The sequence below is a fragment of the Gallus gallus genome, chromosome 17 (genome assembly GCF_016699485.2).
Source record: "Gallus gallus isolate bGalGal1 chromosome 17, bGalGal1.mat.broiler.GRCg7b, whole genome shotgun sequence".
NCBI classification, from domain to species: Eukaryota; Metazoa; Chordata; class Aves; order Galliformes; family Phasianidae; genus Gallus; species Gallus gallus.
The window spans coordinates 10498347-10504627 of NC_052548.1; the positions used below are offsets into that span (position 1 = coordinate 10498347).

The window sequence follows — 6281 nt, forward strand, 5'->3', positions numbered from 1 at the left end:
TTCTACAGTGAGAGTGCTGAAAGGCACACAGGGCTCCAGCCGTGCCCAGCACCTGGCGGCCTTGGGATTTGAGGGGCTGGAGGAGACTACAGAGGTTTCGCTGAGTGTGGCTGTGCTGAGCCCCCATCCTGCTGCAGCATCGTGGGTGTGGTCATGCTGGGATGGAATGCCTGGATTCCCCATTTGGAATATGCAAGGTGGAGACAATAGAGCGAAGTGTAACCACTGTTTACTGAAAAAAAATTGTCAAGGATTTATTTATTGGAAGTGACTGAGGAATATGAATTCTACACTCCATTTAAAATGCTTTTTATTTCCCCCAGCCTTGGGGCTCTGAGTACATCTAATTTCACCCATAGCTATAATTCTCCACCAAACAGTTCCTGCTTCTCCTCTGGGTTCCCGAGGAGTCATTTTGGTTTATGTCCTCTCCCGATGCAGTTCGTGCAGTGGCTGGAGACAGTTACACGCCGGTGAACTTTCAGAGCCCTCCCTCCCCGCTGGGTGCACACTCACGCAGCACCAGGCAGCGGTGCGCTCTGCAAACAGCTTGACACCACACTATATATTTATTTAAAAAAATAAAACGCTAAATGTCTTTATCATGTAGGGGTTTCTCCTGAGGAGCCGTGTATTTCACTTTAGACACTTTGATTGTCCCTACCTTGCAGCTAACAAACTATTAGTTTTGTTAGTATATTTATTCCACTAAAATTGGAGCCCGTGATTACAAATCCAATACTGTGATTGAGTCAGGATTTGAAAATAAATCTGTCCGGGGCTCATCTGGCATTTTGGTGCAGCGGAGGCTGGAAGCGCTGCTGCTCTGCCCGGCTCCTGGCTCCGGGCCGCACCTTGCGGGGACCTCACGGCTCCACCACTGCAGTTGTAGTCATGGGCTGTTTGGTGCTGGAGTGTGGCCGCTTCCCATGTGAACACAGAGCTGGGATTTGGAAACTGTGTATTGTGTGCGAGGGTGTTTCCACTCTCGTGGTCTGCTGGGCAGCCCAGTAGCACCGCTGCGACACAGGAAGCTTCAATCCCAGTGCTTGGCATCGTTCAGAACGGTGTGCAGCAGTCCCTGTCCCGGTGCATGCTGCAGGAGCGGGGGCAGCGGGGCGCCCTGGGCCAAGCGCTGCAGTGGGTGAAGTGCACAAGGGCTGAGCTCAGAGCCACTGCCCCGCACTGTGCCCTGCTCCTCTGAGCCACGCACCGAGAATGTGTGCCAGCAGTATGTACACATGAAAAGGGACTGTCAGGGAAGATTAAAACCCCAGACGGTCTTTATCGTAAGATTATTTTTTCCATTTATTTATCCTTTTTTTTTTTTCTTTTAGCAAGAGCAGTCAGGTTTTGATATGATTAGAATTGCAAATCTTGCATGTTAAAAGGGAAGCACTGGAGTAAAAGGATGCTGCCTGTGTAATGAGACACATTTTAAATCCAGGCTAGGTAAATTTTGTGTTGAGCATAAAGGGTATGAAATAAACTAGCAGTAAGCTCAGCAAATGCCCCAAGGCGCGTCCCCATTAGTATTCCCATTTGTGAGCTCACTTCATAAGACTAATGGAGTTGCTACCTGGGGACATTAATTGTGCATGACACCATTGCCGAGCCTTTGTGCACTCTTACTAATATCACAGTGCCTCCTTGACAAAACGCCTGCAAAGATTACAAACATACCTAAAATAACTGCCACATTCACACTCATATTTGACAGGGATCTTCAAGTTCAGTTACAATAGAATTACCATCATTTCTTACACCTCTGGCTTTTTATTACATTAAACAATGGTTGATATTGCTTCCTTAAACCAGTGTCATATTGTGTAAAATCTATCTATCTCGGGCTTTTCTATTAAGCCTCCCATTCATCAGGGGAAGGTATAGCTTCCATATTTGACTCTTACTACAAATATTATATATTATATACTTAAGCACATGCACGCACGTATGCATGCACCCTCCCTCCATTTTAAAGGCACAGCAATAATTTTGTTCTTGCAATTAATACTGAGAGGATCTGCACGGTGTTAGGTGCTTGCAGGTCTTCCAGCATTAATTATAACATGATCTGCTGGGAAAAGTCTTCCTGTGTCTGTACTCCCTCTTTTGAATGGAAGCATCCAGGATTAAGATGACAGATGAGTGGATTTGTTAAATTCACAGCCACCAGAGCAATACTGTGTTTAGTGAAATGGATGAGTTGGGCTCTTTGGGAGCTCTGACACAGGGCTCCGTGTGTGCTGGCTGTGTGCGTGCACCGGGCGTGCCACGATTGCCGCATGTGCTGTGTCAGTGCTGACACTCTCCCTCCCATGCGTTGGCTGCAGGATCTGCTCCTGCTGCAGGCAGTGCGGCTCTGGCGGTTCTCCATTTCCAAGGGAGAGATGCCTTTGGGAGCCCACTGGAGATTCCAGCCTCGGAGGCAGTGTAAGAACACAGTATGAAAGCAAAATCATGGAGACTCCGGGGATCCAGTGCTCCTCTTGGAGTGCAGAATTTATCCTTGAGTGATCATATGGATGTTTTTATCATTTTAGGAACTGGGTGTCTGGCTTTGTTCCCGACACCATCGGTGTGCCACCAGCACTTGGTTCAGCTGCTTCCTCTCCTCACTGAGCTCCTCTGATATTTCCTTGTGGAGAAGAACCATGGTGGGCTGCAGGTAAGAGAAGGTGACCAATGGGCGGTGCATAAAAACTTCTCATGTCTTTTCTTGCTGGCGGCAGTGTGGACATGAGGCCATGGACGTGTCTTCCACTGTCCCAGGTCCTCCTGAATTCACCAAGAAGCGGCACTGAGTGCCAAAAGCAAAGTGTGGTTTAATCTTCAAAGGATGACAAAATGGTTTGTCAAGAGATTGGCCTCTTTGGAAATCATGGCTTATGTCAGTCCCCAGCATCTGAGGCCAATCAAGCTGTGCACAGTGCAGGACCTCCATCGGCAGCACCCCAACCCGGCTGGGCAGAGCAGTGTCTGTGGGTGCTGCCGGGGCCACCCCTCCTCACACTGCACAGTGTGTGGGATGAGCTAGAGGGGATGTCAGACAAGAGGGGCTGCCAGGTGCAGAGATCACCTGGCCTCTGAATGAGGCGGTTATGGGAAGCATTGGAGGACTGTGTGAACTGAGAGACGAACAGAGTGTGCATAAGGATGGGCTGCCCCTCGGAGCTGGCATGCCGTGTTTTCCTGCTGTCTCATTGACTTCTTGCCAAAAAGGCCAAAATGTCAGAGTTTTCTCAGGAATTCTAAAGTTGGAACTTAAAAGTACTTGGAGCACTTGGTTTAATAGACCTTCACATCAGCGTATTCCCAGTTCCACACAGCTCCCCAGTGACATGGGACCTTTTGTCAAGCACATATGAAATTAAGTGAAATAAAAATCATATTAAAAATTATTACCATCTAACAGCCATTAGTCTGCACATTGCTGTCACGTCTTGATGGATTTCTCACTTAGTTCAATGAATGTTCTAACGACAGTGATAAAATCACTCAGAAAAAATATAATAAACTGTTAACCCTTTCTGCTGCCTCTTGTTTTTCAAAGCCGAGTAAAAGTTGCTCTGCACTAAATTGCTCCCAGGCTGAGGGGGTGCTGGGGGAGGCCACTGCCACGTGGGCACCCGGAGGGCTGGCGGTGCCGCCCCTGTCCCCCAACTGGGGATGTCATGCTGGGCACACGACTCTCACTGTGTGCTGCCAGGACAGTGACGGCATCTCCAGTGGCCTCTGCTGGGCAGAGCTGCAGACGGTTGGGAGCATGTGAAGGAGATGTGGGTATGAACAGCCTGACCAAGCAGGAGAGTGGTTGCTCCTGGAACTGGGGGTGGGTGCACTTCAGGAGCAGCACAATGGGTGTGTGGGTGTGTGGGTGTGTGCAGCAGGGGTGGGCTGGAGCTGGGAGTGGGTGTGGAAGTGCAACAGCACTTGCTAGATGGTGCAGTGTGATGCACTCAGCCGTCACTGCTCCCAAGCTGCGCTGGGCTTCCTGCATTTCACGGCTGCAGATACACATCTGTGTGGGTGGCAGTGCTGGCGGATCCTCTGCTTATGCCCCTCTCATCAACTGCCCGCAGTGCAAAGGGCCGCAGCTCCTCACCCACCCTGGGCTAAGCACTGCTCCAGGATGACACAGCAGCGTCTGCCCACCGCCGAGAGCGATTCTGATTGCAGGAGCAGTGAGGAGAGCAAATGCGGATTTGTGAGAGCTGTCACTCAGTGAATTGTTCCGTGAGACACCTGACTGCAGCATTAGAAAGACAGATTGATGCTCCCAGGAAGATCAATGGGTTCACCAGGTCTTCTGACGCACACAGCTTCCTCCATGCAGGTGACACCTGGGACTGCTCCCATGGCTGGGGCTGCCATTCTGCATCACTGGGGGCTGCAGGTGGGGGCAGCCCAGGGGTGAGCTGCAGGAATTAGCAGCAACTGGAGGGAACCAGAGACAGAGACAAATGAGCACTGGGCAAATGATGTTAGGGTAGCAGCGGGTGCTGGGCAGGTGAGGAGCCAGCCTGCTAACGGTGGTGGGCACTGCATAGCCTGGAGCACTGCACAGGGCTGCAGACCATGCAGAGAGCACACTGGGTGCTGGATGGAGGGTGGGCAGCTTCAGGTTGGACTCGGGTCTTGGGGAAGGCTGCGAACCACTGTTGCATGGCACTGGTGTGCAGTGCCTGTCCCACAGCATCAACATCCACCCACTGCTGTGTGAGCTGCCCCAGGCCGGGGGGTGTTGGGCTGCAGGCGGTGCTGCTGCGGGGTCACTGCTGCTGCTGCTGCGGAGCACGGTCATGGTGCCGGGAGGAGCTCAGCTCCGGAAGAGCCAGGTGTTAAATGGGAAATCCAATTGTTCCTCCTTTGTTTTCCTTCTTCCGTGCCGAGAGTGAATTAAGTCAAAACCAATTCTGAGGAGCAGCGGATCTCCCCCACCATCCATCACCGACAGGAGAACGGCCGGGCAGATCTACAAGCCTCTGAAGGCCTGCGCCGAGATGTTGTCCCAAATCTCATCTCCATGGCTCATGGTGATTGATCTCAGCTATTCAGATCTGTGGAGCTCAATGATTTCTCTCTCCTAACCTCTACCTGCTTCCTGGCTCTGTTTTATAAGGAGGAAACTCTTGTAGGATGGTTTTGTTTTTAAAATAAACTTAATCATATCTAAAATAATGAGTCTGAATCCATTCACTGCCTGTAGCTCAGGTGTCAAAGCTGCCCCATGATTACCCTGCACTCTGGAGAAGCGTGCTCTATGTGCTCACATTATGTTTTGGCAGGAGACACAGAGTGACTCTGGGGCCCACACTTCTGGGAAAGGAGTACTTCTGTGCCAGCGGGCACAGCAGTGCTGAGAGCAGCACCCCACAGCCTTCCCTTTGTGCGAGCAAAATGGACAATTTCTGTTCCCAGCTTTTGTGTGCTCAAAGCCTTCTGTTGGCAGATCTCTGCCCCAGGTAAGGAATTCCAGCCCCACCGGTTTTCCATCTTGCACTGCTTTTTCTGAACCTGCTTTTCTTGCGTCACGTCTGGATTTTCCAGAACATGGGGTGCTCCCCTAGCACAGATCTGTACCAAAGCATTACATTGCTGCCAGATGCAGTGGCAATTTCAAACCTTGGATCCTCCCCTTCTTCTGCTGACTCAAGCATCAATCCATGCATTGCATTTACATCTGATTTTTCCTGTGTCTTTACTGAATTCTACCTCATTATTAGAATACATCCAAACATACAAATTATTTTAAATCCTACCCCTGTTTTTGGGATGTTAGCAAACCTCTTTGCTCTCCCGCCTGCAGGTGCTGCTTCCTGCCCAAGGCAGCACTGTGCACTGTGCACCAACACGGGGCACTGCGCACAGCCGGCACTCCCCCCAGCCTCCCCACATCCCTCCCTGCAGCTCTCAGCCCGGGAGGGTGAGCAGTGGAAGTGCTGCAGACATACTGCTGCTGTGAATTGGATCCACAGTTACTGCTGCCTATCTGTGCAACTGCAGGTGCACCACTGCAGATTTACATGTGGTGAGTCCTTAGCACTGTAAAATGAAGAAGATCCCTATTTGATAAAATGTTTTACAGGAGTGATTACAATCTGGTGATGAAATCCAAAGGATGTGGAACTAAGATGGTTTATGCCCTTCCTCACCACTAAATAGATTTGGGCGCCTGATTCTGGTTGTTGTTTCTCTTGAAGAGCAAGTTGGACGCTTTGCTGCCGGTAAGCAGGAAGCCGGCGACTGAGCCTTGCTGTTGGAGTGGGGCACGTGGGAGA

The 6281-nt window shown here is 50.6% G+C and overlaps 1 long non-coding RNA gene across 1 annotated transcript; it reads left to right on the forward strand.

Moving 5' to 3' along the window:
* The first annotated feature begins 2335 nt into the window (after positions 1-2335).
* Positions 2336-3412, forward strand: LOC121107052. The gene is made up of 2 exons (XR_005840402.1): positions 2336-2668; positions 2773-3412. It is a non-coding gene; the product is annotated as an uncharacterized LOC121107052 (long non-coding RNA).
* Positions 3413-6281: the final 2869 nt, after the last annotated feature.